This window comes from Anas platyrhynchos, chromosome 3 (assembly GCF_047663525.1).
Source record: "Anas platyrhynchos isolate ZD024472 breed Pekin duck chromosome 3, IASCAAS_PekinDuck_T2T, whole genome shotgun sequence".
Classification (NCBI taxonomy): Eukaryota; Metazoa; Chordata; class Aves; order Anseriformes; family Anatidae; genus Anas; species Anas platyrhynchos.
Genome location: NC_092589.1, coordinates 110,056,816 through 110,076,083, shown reverse-complemented (window position 1 = coordinate 110,076,083; position 19,268 = coordinate 110,056,816). Strand labels below are relative to the sequence as shown.

The following is a 19,268-nucleotide window of genomic DNA, read 5'->3' as shown; positions in this document are numbered from 1 at the left end:
AGCAAGACTTTTAGACCCAAGGTATCCAACATCACTAAATCTCCTTTATGAAAATAACCTATGGCTATATCTGAGTAACTCACATTTTAGCACTTTTTTCAGGATTTCATTGCTGTATAGATTTTGAACAGACTCTCAACTAAGGAGAAAAATGTAGTTTATTTTTTTTTTCTTTTATGTTAGCAGATGTAAATTTTCATATTAACTTGGTATCTACATTAATCCTAAACACTACTTTTGATGCAAGATCTACACAAAATCTCAATTTTCCTTTGGCTGACAGTTCTCTCTATAAAGTTAGAATACATTTTGCTTACCAGCACTAGTAGAATTTTCCATTTCTGCTACCTTTCTCTGTTTTACTCAACATCTGGGCATTTATTGACATCTGGGTTCGATTTGACTGAATATATAATTGTACATACACTGCAAATAAGCAGATCCCCTTTTTGAAAGGAATGTAGCCAGGCAAGCCAAACGGTTTGATTGTGTCCCAGATATACCCTCAGCATCACTTTTCTTAGAAGAGCTTTTCCTGTCTTCATGCTTGTACCATTGTGCAAAATTATGCTGAATGCCTCTAGAAGGAAAAGGGCAGAGCTAATCCCTAACATAGACTGTTGCTTCTACTAAGCACCTGTCAGCTAAAGACTAGCATATTAAAGAAGAGATTTGTTTTGAAGCACAGCTGGAGGACTGCCTTGAAGAAGCCTGTCGCTGCTATGAATTTTGACCCATCAACATTATTGATGACAAAATCCTTTACACCTGATTTCACCTATTTGAAAGTTAGCATCTAGTTTAAACTAGTTACTGTTGTTCATTCTATAGTCAGTGGAGAAATACCAGTCCTTTTGGTTGTTGATGCATTCTACATTATAATGATGATTATTAAGAGACAGGATAAACTGTCCTCTGGAGTTGCTTTTCTCATTCTGTGAGAATCTCTTGCTCAAATTCAGTAGTTTATTAAATGATTCTTTTTCAATGACAACAAAAACAGGGTTAGCCTATGCTATTTACTTAAAGTATTCCTGGGATGGAGAAGGTGAGGAGAGAGGACACTATATTTTCAACCTTCTAGGAGTGGGAGTGGCTTCTGTGAATACTGAATCTCAGAGAAACTTTTTTCTTGGTTCTGCCTCATTCCAAGTGGAAATTGCTCAAACCTGGGGTGTCCTACGTGTGCTATATTTTATAGCTATAAGTACCCTAGTTGGTACAGTCTTGCTTTGTGCTATTCCTGTGTGGGAGTTACAGCCATCACTGGTAAAACTCCTATTGGAATTTGAGTAGAAAAAGAAAATATATGATCTCTGGAAGCAAGGTCAGGCTTCACAGTGAGATTACAGTGCTGCAGTTCATATTTGTAGGGATAAAACAAGAAAGCCAAAGCTCAACTTGAGTTGACATTGGCCAGTGTGGTGTAATACAACAATGAAGGCTTTTTACACACTTTAGTATGTAAACAAAAAGAGGAGGTCTAAGGAAAACATTGGACTGATACTTGGAGAAGACAGTCACCTAACAGGAAGAGACAAGGAAAAGGTGAAAACATTTAATGATTTTTTTTTTTAAAGTTCAGTTTTTAATATTAATGATAGATATTGGATGTGCGGTCCTCTGAGTTGGAGGACATGACTGAGGGAGTAGTGACTTTCCTTTTGTGGTCACCAAAACTGTAAAGGACCAACCCATATCAGTTGAATGTTCTTAAGTGCCTGGGTGTAGTAGTTTCACACTGGGAGACAGCCAAACTCTACCATGTGTTTCTATCACTCCTTCTTGTCAAAAGAACAAGGGGAGAAAAAAACAAGGAAAAAAAATTCATGGTTTGAGATGAGGAGCTGTTTAATTAAAGGAAAAGAAAAAATAGAAACAAAGGCTGTGAAGAAGCAAAAGGAGAAAACAGTTATTCTCTACTTCTCATCAGCAAGTGATGTTCAGCCACAGCATGGAAGCAGGGCCCCTGTATTTGTAGTGGTTGCTTTGGAAGACCCACACTTTCATATTAAGAGTGTGTGTAAGTCCCATTCTCTTTCCTCTTCCCCTTGCTGAGCATGATATAATACTGTATGGAATATCCTTTTGGTCAGATTAGGTTAGCTGTCCTGGCAATGTCTCTTTCCCACCCCCAGCCTGCCAGCCTTTTGGGGGTGTGTGGTTGGGGTAGTCAGCATTTATGCTATACCAGCACTGCTCAGCAACAGCCAAGATACTGCTGTTGTATAAATGCTATTCTAGCTACTAGTGCAGAGCACAACACTGCATGGACTGCCAGGGGAAAGTAACTGTAAAAGTTTTGGTTTCTAATTTTGAAGCTAGTGTAAATGTATGTTTAAATCTACTAAATCCAACACAGGATCCGCCCCTTACATAGATATCTTTTGAACTAATTTTTACTTTCATTTCAATATCTACCATGGTATATGTTAAAACGGAAAGAATTCTGAATCAGTAAACACATATAAAATGAAGGTGTGAAAAATAAACTGTTTCATGGCTCTGAAACCTGTGATCATAGTATGTCACACAAGACCACCCTAAAAGAAATAAGAAATTAGAAATATTGAGGGCTGTTGGACACCGTATTTTCACAGCGATAGGCACAAAGTTATTCAGCACAGATGTTTCTGTAATTGTGATACACTGGGAAAATTCTCAGTATTCTAACTTCAATGGCTCCCAGACTCACACTTCCACCTGTGTGTTGTGGTGGTCTACTCTTAATACACTGGTCTGTAATGTGAACCATGTGGTAACATGTGTCTGGCTCAAAAACTTGTTAAAAGCCCTTCCATCCCCCTGTGTTTTCCTCACATCTTTAGACTTGTTTCCTCATTTCTATTTTTATGTTTAAAGGATTTACAAAATGGAGAAAATAAACAGAAAGCTCATGGGATGGGAGATGTGAGAGAGAGCTAGCTCAGGTACTTCAAATTAGGTAGTGATCAAAAGTTGTTAGCTACTCTGTGCATTGCATGCAGCAGCCTTTGCAAAAATAACCTCATGGTGCTTGTTACAGCTGGCCAATCCATTTGTAGGAAAATAAAATTATTTCACAGAATCACAGAATTTCTAGGTTGGAAGAGACCTCAAGATCATCGAGTCCAACCTCTGACCTAACGCTAAGTCCCCACTAAACCATATCCCTAAGCTCTACATCTAATTTGATGCACTCTTTCTTCTCTCTGGGTTACAACACTGCCTTTAGAAAAGTTTGTCTTGCAAATATATTTCAACTCCTTTATTTTTTCTTGTGAGCTTTTTACATTGACATAATATTATGCTTATAAACCCTCACAGAATACTTCTTCTAAGTAGATATAAGAGTGTTGCCCAAAGACTGCTCATTATATATTTGCTCTCAAAGATTTGCTGTCAAACTCATGATTGCATGTATGTGTTTATTTGTAAGGGCATATGAGTCTCAACCTCATAATGCAGGAAATGTGAACAAGTATTTTAGTAACAATTTTATAAATATATGGTAAGTAGCCCGCCAGTTCAAGAAATGCATCAATAATTTTTATTTAAAAAGACCTGCCTGTAAAAATGTTGGTAGATAACAGAGCATAACTTACATTATCTCAGCAAATATTATTTTGAAAAAAAAAAAAAAAAAGAACAAAATGTTTTCCCCCTCAAAGTCCCATTAAAAGAAATAAATATAAATTATATATTGCTTAGGGTTGTATGTACACTCTCCCCTACTCCTTGTTATTTTGTTCAAGTACCACAAAGATGATAACACAACTAGGGCTTCTTGGAAATTTTCCCACAGAATCTTTTTCCACTGAAAAATTGCTGATTCACTGAAATCAACTTGTTTTATGAAAAGAAATAGTTTTTAATGAAATTATTTATAAAACAAAACCAATCAAAACTACTTTGGTAAGATCAAACTTATTATGTTTGTTATTTTCAAATAAAACATTTAATTATTTTAGAATTCTACTTTCATAATTAATTTTGATTTTTTTTGTCGTTTTTCTTGAAAGACACTGAATTGCTCAAAAATATAATGTCCCATGGAATTTAATATCATAAGACATTAATTTTAGGGGGTTGTCTTTCCCTCTCTCTCTTAATAAAAAAGTAAATCTTGTTCCTGAATACCTGTCTTGTTACAATGTCCATGATATTGATATTTGAGAAACGGTGAAGTTAAATAGGTACTTTGAGCTTTTGAGCTATTAAGAGTTTTGTGCATTATACAAAAATAACAAAACTTTCCATCATTTAAATTACTCAATTTTACCATGTAAAAGCCAATAGAAAGTATTTCAGTAGTACTTTTATATAGGTTAAACTGTCTAACTTAGAGATGGTCAGTTTTACTATCTTAAATGGTACAGTTTGAGCTTATATGTAAGTTAAAAATGGTGGGTCTGATGTGTCATCTACAGCGACACTGGGTCATCTAGAAAAATCTTTGAGCTTAGAGAGCTTAAAAAGGCAGATTTTCAAAGTTATGTGAATAAAATTTGCTATTTCATTGGGTTCAAGAAAATCATTTAGTATTTTGAACTGGTGTTTACCTGGGATATGAAAAGAGCTGAATCAAATATTGAAGTGAAGGCCCCAAGGACTGAAGCCACCATTTTTTCCTAGATGTTGGTAGTATTAAAAGAACACTGAGGTAGAAATGGAAATCATACTTTTTCTTATCCCAAGAATGAGGACTGCCTCTCTGGATGCTTCACACAGCCCACCAAAAATGGCTGAGCTTTTGGCAGCCCTCTTGGTCCTCGCTGACCTTGGGCTAACACCTTGCCATGGAGTCACCAAACAATAGATTGATTACCCTGAAAGTGCAAGTTTCTCAAGAGTTACACAAACAACTTCCAGTCATTAAAACTAACCATAGAAAAAGTCTACATTTTTCTCTCTCCCTCCTTCCACCTCTTTCTCTGCCCCCCTCTCAGTGATCAAGGCACACTTAGAGAACAGAAAAGTGGGCAAATCTGCTGATAACTTGTCTACCAATGTCTACCAAACCACAGAATTTCTAGAAAAAAAAACTTGTATTAAATATTTTAATTCAAAAAAAAAAAAAAAAGTATATTTATCATTGAAATTCTCTATTTTAACAAAATACACAAATTAAAATTCAAAAATTCTGGTCAGATTATTGCTTTCAGCGATTATTAATGTACTTTTTCATGAGAACTGAGAATGCATCTAAAATCATAATATTGAAAAATATAAGTTACTATTTTTTTTTGGCGTATTGTAGATATTTGCATGAAAAAAAAATGCCTTTTTTGTTTGGTTTCTTTCCTTCCTTCCTTTCATAATGCAAAATTTCAGATAGGTATAAAGAGCTTTCAGAGGACTGTTGTGTAGTGGAGAGACCTATTGTAACAAGCAATATACCCGAGATTCAAAGACTCTGGTCTTTCACATTCTGTTAAATGATCCGACGTGAAGTTTGCATCATGGTAGATATGAGCATGGGGCACCTTGGTGGTTTTGTAAACCTGAAATAGTCAGATGTACATAGAAAAATTGCTGCCCTGTTCATAAAAAACATAACTTTTTCACAGATAGCCTTTCTGTTCTTCTGGAAATATGTTTCAATGCAATTAATGCAATTAAACAGATTTCAGGGTGTCTATCTCAAATGCACCAGCTATGTATGCAAGAAAATGTAGATCACAGTTTTAGAGTAGCTCATTTTTTGTGCCAAATGCTGAAAATGTCTACCGTCAACATCATGAGAATGTTTGCAAGGATGACCTGTATTTGCCCCCTTATCTGTGATGTTTCACTCTAAGAAGTTTTGCTTTTGCTTGGTGTTACAAATTCTTTTAGACTAGGACGAGAACCCGTATCATTCAGTTAAAGTCTGAAATAATTACAGATACACTTTCCTTTTTTTATTAGCTGTTCTCTGCAAAGGCTGTCTTTCACTGCAAATTATGAAGATGCAAGGTATATAACATAATGATCTAGCTTTGAAATATTCTAGACTTAATGATTCATTACTGCTTTATGTCACACAGACAAAATTGATACAGAATTTATATTTCTGCCTGCCTTTTAATAAGTGTTATGTCTATTTAAAAGGCTCAAATTAGCTCTCCAATTCTGTGAAACAGCATTCCTTACAAGAAGCAATGGGCCTATTGCAGCATTTGAGTTCTTAGGTTGGAATTCATATACTTAATCTCTGAAATTTAGATTCTCTTTGAGGTCTTGAAGAGGACTCTTGGGAGCTTGAATAAACAGTTTTGAAGAAGATGCTTTGCTTTAATGATGTTTGTGTTTTCTTTATAAACTGCAATAGAACCTGGTAACCCATGGAAGATATTTGCGGTTCCAATGTTTTCATCTATAGCAGAGAGAGTAGGTTACGCTGAACTCAACAGTTAGCTTGAAATCAATGTTTTTATTTACAATTTGAAACTCATAAAAAGCATAAGAGGTCCTTCCTTCCCTCATCCTAAGTTGCAATAGATCTGATGATGGAAACTGTTTGCTAAAGGAGTGTCTAAAGAGAAACACAAAGACTTCAGCAAATTTCTTGCTGGAAAAGAGCTGAGCTAGTTCAGGCAACTTGGGCCTTAATACATTAGGACTAAGGGGAAATAACATTAAAATATCTTTCTGACAAGAACTTTTATATCAGTTTATGTGGGGCTGAAAAAGAAGCAAGGAGAACTCAGTAGGCATCTGGGTAACAGTAGGTTAGCACCCACAGCCGGAGAACATTTGTGAAAATGCCAATATCTTTCATTTTCAGACTCCTCATTTATACAGCCAAGCTTTTCAAGTGAGATCCCGGCAGAGTGAGGTCCTTTCACAGGGTAAGGTAATGTCTATACACATTGAATTTCCTTATTCCTTGTTTGTGTATGTCACTTTCTTGCTATCCTGTCTCTCTTTTTTTTTTTTTTTTTTTTCCCTCCTTTATTTATTTATTTATTTATTTTTGTGTGTGTGATGATGATTAATGGATGTTGTGGATTGAACATGGAAGACACCAATTATGAAACCAGATCAAGAAAAAGGCAATCTCATTCTCACTGCAAGTTTAGAAACCAATTATTCGGGGAAAAAAAAAAAAAAAAAAAAAAAAAAAAAAAAAAAAAAAAAGCTGGGTCCAAACCACTTGGCTTTAGGCTGTCTCTGATTACTACTGATCCTTCAATTTGATTAATTTTTACTGTCTCCTTCAATCCTTATAAAAGTACCATTCACCTCAGACCTGACCTGCAGCAGCTCTTCCTGCTGCCAACCTGCAGTAAAATTTATTGCCCTGTTTTATCAGATGACAAGAAACAATGCCAGCAATTTATCCAGTGCTATCTATATGTGATCAAACAGCACCAAAGTTACCCACACACTGAGCAAAGATATGCTGGTTTCTCTTGAATATTTTTAACCTGTAAAGTCTACTGGAGGCATACTTGTTTGACAAGAAGTAAAAAACTGATCTTTAAGCCGGAAGCTTGTCAAAAAGAGTAGTTGACAAGTCAACGTTCAAAAATGCTGGGAACAGGAATCTTATTTTATACTGCAGAACTCTGTAGTATCATTGCATTTAAAGGTCAGACCCCTAACGTTATTTATTGTTCAAAAGGTGTTTTTAATCAATTTGAGAAAGTATGGCTTCTCTCCAAGTATGCCTTCCTTCTCCACAAGCATCAGTAGCCAGGATTAAAGAAGTTTAAATAACAACAAACTGAACTTTGTGTTTGTGCCTAGTGTCAACTTGCACTGCTGTAGGAAAAGGAAAGTTCATTTTTCCTTTGTTACACTATACTTAACAATAGAAAACAAAATCATCTTACTTCAAGGAATTTTACTTCAAAGAATTCTCCAAACCACCTCTTTCACAGTGTTTTATACCTAAAACCACAGATCAATCATAAAATCAATGATTGTTAATTGTGTGTGTCCTACTCTACAATCATGCAGTGGAGTGGGACAGATACGGCTATGCTCATGGAAATGGAAGTCAGTAAAGTCTTTCTATGCATCAGCACCCTACTGATACACTGACAGAAATCCAAAAAGAGGACAGTCAAGTTCATTCCTTGCTGTGACCAAACCTGTTCAAAGTTGAGACCTTTTTCTCACAATGCAGCTCTGCATAAATGCTGTGATTTGCTCTGCATACCATCAAGGGTGTCTATTCATTATACTCCACCCATATGCACAGACACCTTTTGCATCTACAATAAGCCATCATCTTCTCTAATTTTATGATCTTTACTAGTTTGCTTTCTGAAAACTTCAGACATTTTGCTGTATTTTCAGTAATCCAATTTCCTCTTTAAGTGTGGAATGCAATTAGTCCATTTTACAAATGAAGAACTGAGGCTCAGAAAAGTTAAGTGACTTGTAACTTAACCATATCCAGCTGGTTCATGGTCACAGAGTGTCCAAGGCAGATGCAGCCACCCTATTTTACTTGAAATGTCAAACTTAACCCCCCTGAGATGCCAATTTCCTTCCACTGACTTAGAGAACCTCAAAACCTAAATAATTTAAATAGTATCCTAGTCTGAATTTAATGTTTCAGATATCTTTCTGTCTTCATACTAGCACTCCTTTTCTTCCTATCTGCTAGGTTATAAAAGTGCTTCAGCATATAGATCAAATGCTGTACTTGTTCAAAAGATGAGTTAATTCTGAGTTGCCCTACTGCACTCTTTGGCAGGAGATTGCATCGACTCAGATGATACTAGTTAACTGTTGAAAGAATCTTCACATCTGAATTGCCTATGCTGACTGGGTGACAGGCAAATGCATGAAGTTTAACAAATGAAAATACTGAGAGCTGCACTTGGGATGGAGTAATGTTTGACACAGGTAGAGACTGAGAGATGAGTGGCTGGAGAGAAGCTCAGCAGAAAGGGATCTGTGGGTGCTGGTCAACAGCAGGCTCATCATGAGCCAACAGTGTGCCCAGGTTGCCAAAAGGGCAAATCACGTTTTGGGGTGAATTTAATTAAGTGTAGACAGCTGGTCAAAAGAGGTGATTCTTCTACTATATTTAGCATTGGTGCAGCCTCACCTTAAATATTGTATGCAGTTCTGGGCTCCACAATATAAAAATGATGCTAATGTCCTTGAGAGCATCCAGGAAAGGGCAACAAATCTGTTGAAATTGCTGGAGGGCATGTCCTCTGAGAAGAGGCTGAGGACATTGGGTTGTCCAGTCTGGAGAAAAGGAGGCTTAGAGGTGACCTCTGTGCTCTGCAACTTCCTGAGGAGTGCAAGTGGAGAGGGAATTGTTGATTTCTTTTCCTTGGTAACCAATGATAGGATTTGAGGGAACGTGATGCGAAGCTGTGCCAGGGGAAGTTCAGGCTGAACATTAGTAAATACTCCTTTACTATGTGGATGGTCAAACACCGGAACAGGCTTGCTAGTGATGGGGTTGAATCCCCATGCCTGTCTTTGTAAGAGAGGTGTTCCAGTTCCCTGATTATCTTTGCGGACCTCATCTGGACTCAATCTAACAAGTCCATATCTTACTTTCAAGGTCTCAGAACTGGACAAAGTATGTGGGATCTCACAGGACTGGAGTAGAGGGGAAGAATCACCTCCCTTGACCTACTGGCCACATTTCTCTGATGCAGCCCAGGATATGATTAGCTTTCTGGGCTGTAAGTACACATCGACGGCTCATGTTCATTGTTTTGGTCCATCAATACCCCCAGGTCCATCTCCACTGAAGCCAGTCGTCACCCAGCCTGTATTCATGTTTGGGATTGCCCCAACCCAGTTGCAGGAACTAATACTTGGCTTTGTTGAACTTCATGAGGTTTGCACAGGACCACCTCTCAAGCCTGTCCAGGTCCTTCTGTATGACATCCCTTCCCTCTAGTGTGTCCACTGCACCACTCAGCTTGGTGTCATCTGAAAACGTGCTGAGGGTGCAGTCAATCCCAACAACCATGTCACCGACAAATAAGTTAAATAATACTGGTCCCAGTACAGATCCTTAAGGGGTCAAACAAACACCATTTGTTACTGGTCTCAAAATTGAGCTGTTGATTGCAACTTTTTGAAACCTTCCAGCCAATTCCTTAGCCAACAAGTGATCCATCTATTGAATCCGTATTTCTCCATTGTAGAAACAAGAATGTTGTGCAGGAGAGTATCAAATGTACAAGTCCAGGTAGAGGAAGTCAGTTGCCACCAGTTCAGTAACACCACTGTAGAAGGTCACCAAATCTGTCAGACACAATTTGCCCTTAGTGAAACCATGTTGGGTCTCACCAATTACATCTTTGTTTTCCATGTTCCTTAGCATAGTTTCCAGGAGGATCTGCTCCACGATCTTGCCAGGCACAATGGTGAGACTGATAGGTCTTTCTTTTTCTCTTTTTTAAAAATGGGGTTATTATTCCCCTTTTCCAGTCAATAGGAACTTCACTGGACTGCCATGACTTTTCAAATATGATGGATAGTGGTTTAGTAACTTCATCCACCAGTTCCTTGAGGATAATCTTATCACATTCCCTGGACTTGTGCACATTTGGGCTACTTAGAAGGTCTCAAATCTGATTTTCTCCTACAGTGGGCAGTACTTCGTTCTCCCAGGCCCTACCTTTAGATTCTATGACTTGGGAGGTGTGGCTAGAGCACTTGCCAGTGGAGACAGGCAAAAAAAAACCAAACACACGATGACAAGCATTATAAAAGGAAAAAAACAAAACAAAACAAAACATATATATACAAAAGATAAAAGGAATTACAGGCTAGCTTCTGTACTCCACATCAATGGGAGGTTGTATGTGTAGAAAAATACCCAGCACTGCTAGAGTCAATGGGAATTTTGACTTTGGCTTCAGTGGGGCCAGATTTTCACAGGCAGATTTTCTGTGCATTATGCTTTCATTTTCCACAAGTCTACACTGCTTATTTTAAATTTGGTGGTAGAAGGTATGCTCAAAAAATAATTGCAAATCAAAGTGCAGTGATTTAAAATTTAGATATGTGCTGTTTACTTTTGATAAGTTTGTTCTTTCTCTCTCTCTCCTTTTTTTTTTTTTTTTTTTTTTTTTTTTTTTTTTTTTTCCCTTTTCCATACTGGCTTTGGCTACTTCTGCAGAGTTGAGTTTTATAAATTTATCTTCTTTCAGTAAACTATTTGGAAACAGCCATGTTTTTCTAATTAAGACTTTACTTTCTCTTTCCACACAAACATATTGGAAGCTAAGTAAAAATTGAACTATTAAGTTGTATTTAATTATTTATTTATTTAAGAGGGGTTCATATTGTGTTATTCTTCTCTCTTCTGTCCTTTTACATTCAGGAATATTCCAGGGGCAAAAATATCCTTATAAACTGGAAGATTAGGACTGGAGTTCAGTTCATATCTACCTAAGACAGAAAGGACCTGGCAAAGAATATTCTTACCTATTAGCTTGCTGTGTGAAAAGAGAACACCCTTTGTAGCATTAATTCTGGTCTGTGTAGGTTGGATTGCTCTGAGCTTTGGATCTGATCCCCATGCTGCACCAGCCAGTAGAACTGAGCTGGCACGTGAGAGTGGAAATAAATTGTGACAGGTGTGGGACTCTTGCTGAACAGTGCATGGGGACCAGAGACTGCATTACAGCTGAGTCACAGTCTTGTAGTCTGCCCCTGGAGCAATGCAGCCCCTGCTGCATCATGCTCTGTGCTCATGGTAAAAGCATGGCTGATTTCTAAATTAGTCAGTGGTGCTCACTATAGTTTTTCAGGACATACCACATGATCTCTCCATTTTTGCCCACATGAAAAGCAGAAAACAGGGACTCACTGTTTACAAATTAGGTAACTGAAGATCTTTGGTACTGACTGAAATGAAAACCCGTAGATGCAGAAACCACCACTACTGGAATGTGGATATTGTTAGCTTAGTGAAAACAGAAAAGTGACTTCACTTTCACTAAGACTTTATTGAAGAGCTCTTTAAAAAAGAGAGGGGCTGGGGATAAGAAATTGGGGAGGCCAGAGGAATTTTAATGTTCTTATTTTATTATTATTTTTTTTAATCTGGATTTTTGTAAGAACTGTGCAGTTAATGGCTTGGTGAATTCTTGTTTGTCTCTATGTGAAGGAAGATGGATGTGTGAAGAGTCATCCAAGTTTCAGGAAGAAACTGAGCAAGACAGATTAGTCCCACCTCAGCCTGACACCTGGGGTACATCCTTATCTAAGGGGGTAAATGGATCAGAATGTTACTGCCCGTTTATTTATTCTCCTTCTGTTTGGAGACTTTCCCTGATTAATTACTCTCTAGTAATTGCTGCTGTTAACTAATGTCAAACCTAATTAACCCGGAGTCCCTTCATCCAGTATCTCCACCATCCCTGTGCAAAGATGAGAAGGTCATCAGTGAGAAGGTTCTGAGGATGGCCACACTTCACCCATTCGTTTATTTGCTTTGGGCCTTGTTTGCTATTCCTGCTGCAATGCCTGGCGACAGCTTTCTAGAATTCCCATCAAGTCTAATTGGCCTGCTGAAGCAGCAGTGAACACAAGATTTAAGAAATGTTTTCTTTAAAAACTTCTGGTCCTACAGACACTTTGAGATCAAGTTTCACTCTGCTGAAATCACACACGATTCCCTGTGATTTTCATGAGAAATACTGTAAGAAAGTATTAAAAGAGAAACATGTCCCAGTGGTTTGGAGGGCCTGATGGCCAGGGGGGTTGAAGAGTGGGTGGTGGTAACATAGCAAGGCATCTACAGAATCTTTAAGGGTTGCCAAAATTAACACATACAAGGTATTCAGTATCAAAGTTCTCAATATTTGGCTCCATAAACACAATACCGGTTGCAAAAACAAAGCTAAGGATTTCATGCTGATTACTTAAATAAAACTGTTTAATTATGAACATTTGGGAAACGAAGTTATGAAGAACTGACCAATATTGCTATGACTTCCTAGTGTTCATACCAGACTGTGAACACTGTGCCAGCATCTTACTGCTTAGCATGCTGTAGATCCAGCTATAGTAAACAGTTCTTAGGCTTAGCATGGTTCAGGCAGATAGCTCAATGCAGAAGGAGGTCTAACTCAACACTAAAGCCTCTTGCTTTTATCTTCAGTAATGTATGGACATTACAGTCCAATAAAAGCTGCCAGCATCCTCTGCATAGGTGCTGATTAAGCAGTCCCTTCCCTTCCCTTCCCTTCCCTTCCCTTCCCTTCCCTTCCCTTCCCTTCCCTTCCCTTCCCTTCCCTTCCCTTCCCTTCCCTTCCCTTCCCTTCCCTTCCCTTCCCTTCCCTTCCCTTCCCTTCCCTTCCCTTCCCTTCCCTTCCCTTCCCTTCCCTTCCCTTCCCTTCCCTTCCCTTCCCTTCCCTTCCCTTCCCTTCCCTTCCCTTCCCTTCCCTTCCCTTCCCTTCCCTTCCCTTCCCTTCCCTTCCCTTCCCTTCCCTTCCCTTCCCTTCCCTTCCCTTCCCTTCCCTTCCCTTCCCTTCCCTTCCCTCCCCTCCCCTCCCCTCCCCTCCCCTCCCCTCCCCTCCCCTCTCTTCCCCTTCCCTCCATAAACACAAAACACAAACTCCTCTCCTCTCCTCTCCTCTCCTCTCCTCTCCTCTCCTCTCCTCTCCTCTCCTCTCCTCTCCTCTCCTCTCCTCTCCTCTCCTCTCCTCTCCTCTCCTCTCCTCTCCTCTCCTCTCCTCTCCTCTCCTCTCCTCTCCTCTCCTCTCCTCTCCTCTCCTCTCCTCTCCTCTCCTCTCCTCTCCTCTCCTCTCCTCTCCTCTCCTCTCCTCTCCTCTCCTCTCCTCTCCTCTCCTCTCCTCTCCTCTCCTCTCCTCTCCTCTCCTCTCCTCTCCTCTCTCCAGTCTGACTCTACCTATTTTATTTTACAACATAAGCTGAGTGAGGCCCCAGCCTGAATCCTTTGTAGACATATTGAGTTTTCAGTTTAAGAAGCTCAAAATATTTTAACGAAAGAAAATGGCTAAGAGTGTTTTCCGTCTCTTTTTATCTCTTCAAAAACAGTGTGCAGGCAAAATGGCTCATTCCTGTAATCCCTTCATGAAGATTCCTCTCTTTGGAGAACTGCAGCACTTCTGCAAATATGACTAACATTAGATTACATCAGCTCATATGTAACATAACATAGATCATAGTTCATATATAATATAATATAACATAGATATAAGTACTGATTCTAAGTGATCAGATTTGGTGTAGCTGAGAACAGAAATGATCCTTAATGAATAGGTCATGTCTGTGCTTAGAAATGACAACAGTTAGATACAGGGAGTTTTATTTTGCTTTATACTTCCTAGTTGCAGCTATAGGGACAAACCTCTCATTTTGCTTTCAGAAAGCTTGTTGGTATTTTTAACCAATTAATCCTTAACAGGAAAACTCTTTATGTACTGATGAGAGCTAATATTCATACATACTGAATAAAGAGAAAATCTCCTTGTGAAGAATTAGTAGCTTATTAGACTCAGTCTCAAAGTATGTAAGAGAGGATTTGCCAGAACAGTTTAACATTAAAAATCCTGAACAATAAGTTTTATTGTAATGTGGATAGAAAAGAGGGAAAACCTTCTTAAGAGTCTTTGTTTATATTTCCTAGGTGCCTTAGGCAGCTGCCTTTATGCTAAGCAAGTTACATTGGGGTTAAACATTATAGACTTTTTTTTTTTTTTTCTAGAAGAAGGTGTTTATATTTCTATTCCACTTGACAGATCCATCACCACAGCTGTAGACAGTTTAGGTCTTCAGAATATCTTTCATCACCAAAGAGGAAAACATGTTAATACTAGTAGGTGTGGAACGGTATTTCTACTTTTTAGGCAAAAAAGCTCAACTGATTATGTTAATTTAGCTACTTTACTTGGAAATACTACAGTATAATATTGGAAATACTGTATAATATATGCTTTTGTGATTCCTAAGACGTAGCTGACTTAGAAAAGTGCAACCTAAGAATTAGCTCCTAACCTATGAGACAGGCCTCATATCTAAAGTGTACATACACTCCAGATGAAGCCAGTTTTATGAAAGAGAGCAAAAATGAGGCAGGACAGGAAGAGTGGAAGCAATAGATAGATTTATAACTGAGGTTCATCTACAAAACTTTTTGAAACTCCCAGCATAGAAGAATTGTGATGTATAACCTTGGGTATTTCTTCAACTTGGAACAGGTGAAAAGTGGGGGAGAGTAGTGCTTACTCACTGAGTATTTAGATGCTGCGTGCTTCCATCTGTCTGTCTGTCTGTCTATCTATTTGATTTCTGGGTCCTATATTAAATGTAGGATGGGGTTACTGATGATAAGGGCTCGTTTGTTGCCTAAAAAAAAAAAATAAATAATTTTTGCTGGATGTAGTTGGTCTACTTTTTTTAGTCCACAACATAGATCATAGTGCAGAGACCCATGAATAATAGGTTTGTTATGACTGAGTTTATTATACAGCCAACATAGCTGTATTACTATTTTGCTCTGCCTTCATTAACTATTGTTCCTGAGAACTCAGGCTTCTGAATTGTATACTGAACATTTTATGACCAAACCAGGATGATGAAATGACAAATGGATGCAAAACCCAAAACCTTAAGTAACTAAGTAATTCTTTCTTCAGGTAATTTTTTAGCACTGCAGTGGAGTTAGAGACATACTTTCAGGAGTTTTGTTTTTGTGATCCTGTCTCATCTATCTGGGTCATGAAAGCCGGTAGGAGAATGTTTCCTTCCTGATCACTATTAAAATGACTTGACTTGGTACTGGTGGACTTTCAGAGTCCAAAAATGTTTTTATTGCATCAGAACACTTCACTATGTCTCTAAGTATTCAGTGGTGCTTTTCAACAAGCATAAATATCATTCTGCTGCCCTTGAGATTCTGGAGTGTTAAAATCATAGATAAAGTATCAAACCTTGTTATGCACACATAAATAATAATAACGATAGCAACAGCAATAATAATAAAGCAAACACCAAAACCATTCAGTTTTCATGTTCAAAGAGCTGAAAAAAATTCTGTTATACACGATTTACTCCTGATCTAAAAGAGAAATTTATTTTAGGGTTAAAATTTGTTCTGCATTTTTTCTAAGAAGGTATAGAAATTTCCTTCTGTATAAATTTATTAGCAAAACCTAGGCATCTTTATCCAGCGGTCCCAGCCAACAGCAAGTGGAGCCTGAGACATCACTGTTTTTACTGACACCTCAGCCAACATCTACCTGCTCAGCCTTCTTCTGCCAGCAACAAAAGTCCAAAAAAATCCAAATACAAGTTTCCACCCCTATTCTTAGCTTGATCTGGTATTTTCTAGATTACTTAGAAGCCAAAGTTAGTTATCAAAGAATGGTCTTAGATATTATGTTCTCTGAGCTGTACAATCAATCTGTACAAACATAGCTCTGATGCAGTTTCTTTCTTGGCTCTGGTTTCTGTGTCAGTGGTAAAGAATAGTTTCATAGTTAAACACACTTGCCATCTGTACTGTACTGTAAATCAGAGCTCCCATTGTTCAAAATGTCTCCTGTGAAGATCCTTTTAAATACCTTCAGTGTCATTTTTTTTTTTTAAACCCTCTTCTTTTTGATATGTCCAGATCCTTTCTCTGATGGCATTTCCAAATGTCCCCACTGGTTGTCTTTTTGTTATATGTCTAACAAAGAAATAATGTCAGACATTAACTGAGCTTGAGAGATGCTTTAAAATTTACCATCCCTTTCCCTAAAAGATAATGTATTGGGATTCCCACTACTTCATCCATCTCTTTCTCTTCCCCCTGGGTGGCTGGGAAGGACCATCCCATCTTGGCTCTGACCCTCCACTCCTGCTACTGTTGTTGATATTGCTGCTGACTCTCTGTTGTCATGATTGATGTTTTGCTGACAGGCATATAAATCATGTCTGTTCATAATGGTTAATGTCAGTATTTGCATGTATTAGGCATGTTCTTGCTCTAAAACACTTAGCACCATGTGTGCTGCATTCATTCTGATACCTTGGGGTTTTGTAGGGAGGGGATGGGAATTTGCAGTTTATAGATATTACTGTTTGGGTAGTGGGGAGAAAAGAGGCTATTGTTAAAAAACCATTCAGATGAAAAGGGATGAACTTTGCAGCTGCAGCACAATTCACTCAGACTACAAGACCCTACAGGATATATTGTCTGGCCGACAGTATATCGGCAGCTGCAAAATAAGATGTAGTTGTAGTATCACTGGATTTTGAAGCGTACAGTTGTCTGTGAGTGAGAAAGAAAGATGTTCCTTGGACCCAATGGCTTTATTTATTTTTTTCCCCCCACACAACCTTTTGTGAATACCTGACCTTTTACTGATTATTTTTGAAGAAGGTGCAATTCATATTTCATACATTTTACCAGTCTCTTTTTTTCTTTATTGGCCTGAAACAACCAATAAGTTATTGTTATTATTTCTTAATATAATTATCAATCATGGCTCCTCTGTTTCTGTCCTATCCAAAAGTTCTCTGAAGGGAGCAATTTGTCCCAGAATTTGGCAGCCTGGACAGCCTGCAGTTTATACAAATCCTCCTGTTGGGAATGAAGTTTTGGCAGCTGATAAAGTCACATAGGTATGTGAAAGTCAAGACTTAAGAAAATCTAGGATCCAACCTCCAAATCTTCAGAGAGATGGTCCATCTGGGGATCTGCAGTTTTTTTGATAGCCCAGGTCATGGAGGCAGCCTGTGACCCACACCAAACAGTCGTAGAAAATAAAGTTAATTACAGAAGTAATTCTCTTTGTAGACAAGTCTGTTTTCTTTGCAAAGCTAGAACTGGGGAACAGATGTCCTACCTGGGATTATCTATTTGTAACGATATTAATTAGTTATACTTTTTACTATTAAATTATAAGCAAAGTTCTTGGCATAGTTTTGGCCCAGGACATCTAGCACTACTCCGAAAGATACTCAGAAACAGCTTGGAGCTTATGACCAACAAACATAACCCTTAAATGATCACTTTGTATGATGTAATTTTTATTCACTTATTTTTAGTTAACATTAAGGAATCTGTATATGCTTTTATTCTTCCAGCAACCACCTTAGTATTAAAATAAAAAATATTGTAATGCAATACAATCATTGCAGAATGGACCCCAATGTAGTCTAAGTAGGTAACTTTCAAACCAGTTTTACAGCATAAACTGTAATACAAGTCCAGAAGAGGTGCATGCATTTAAAAACATGGAAAAAAAGTATTAAGTAAGTAAAGTAAATATTAAATATATATTTAATATATTTATAAATTAAATATAAATATATTTATATTTAATATATATATAAAGAGTTGCATTTTTCTGAGCCATTTTGTAACTGTATGCATTACTCTTTATTATTTTTCCATTAAGTAATGGGCTACATTACAGAAAAAGGTAGTCTTCATAAGTTCTTATGATGGAACAGATTTATACTCTCACCTCTGGGAAGTGAAACCAAGTCTGTTGGTATAGCAGATATCAGTGATTCTTGTAAATTTCAGTGCTGATTAAGTGTCTTGCTCAAAGGTACTTGTTGAAAGAAAAACATCATGTATTTCAGAGGGAATTTTGCTTGATCAAAATGGAATACTCAACATTTATGTAGATAAAATTAGCACTGAATTGAGAAAATACTAACTTCTGAAACAATAAAGGTCAATCCTCAAAATCAAGCTTTCCCAGACCAACATGGCACAGAATCTATAATCTGTGGATAATAATAATGATAATGATAATGATAATGATAATGATAATAATAATAATAATAATAATAATAATAATAATAATCTATGTATTTTTGGCCAGGCTCATTTTGATTAAATACAGTGCTATTTCCCAGAAGGTCTTGAGGTGTGAGACACCAGCTCTGAGACTGAGGTCTAAAATGAAGTGGATTACAAAAGCAACTTCTTCTGAGGGAAGACCTCATCAATATGTATAAATATATGAGGGGAAGGTGTTGAGAGGATTCAGTCAACATCCTTTTCAGTTGTGCCCAGTGGCAGAATGAGAGAAAACAGGCACAAACTGAAGCACAGGAGATTCCAGCTCAATATGAGGGGGCACCTCGTTACTGTGAGGGTGACAGAGCACATGAGCAGGTTGCCCAGAGATGTTGTGGAATCTTCTTCTTTGGAGATATTCAAAACCCACCTGGATGCCATCCTGCGCAACATGCTCTGGGTCATCCTGCTTGGCAGGGGGGTTGGGCTAGATAATCTTCAGAGGTCCCTTCCAACCCCACCCATTCTGTGATTCTGTGGCAGGTGAAAAAAAAAGTAGGAAAAAAAAAGTAGGAAAGTAATAATGTGAATTCTTAGATAA

General features: G+C 37.9%; 1 protein-coding gene across 9 annotated transcripts in view; it reads left to right on the top strand.

Moving 5' to 3' along the window:
- The window catches only part of LOC101802235 (uncharacterized), a 92,613-nt gene that overhangs the window by 34,748 nt on the left and 38,597 nt on the right, over positions 1 to 19,268 (top strand). For 7 of the 9 annotated variants that reach the window (XM_038177247.2, XM_072036474.1, XM_038177248.2 and 4 more), the window contains one exon: positions 6,749 to 6,817. The exons of 1 other annotated variant lie outside the window; for it this stretch is intronic. The gene's annotated coding sequence lies outside the window, so the exon portion shown is untranslated. The remainder of the gene's footprint in view (positions 1 to 6,748; positions 6,818 to 19,268) is intronic. One more of the 9 variants, XM_038177246.2, reaches the window with a different exon arrangement.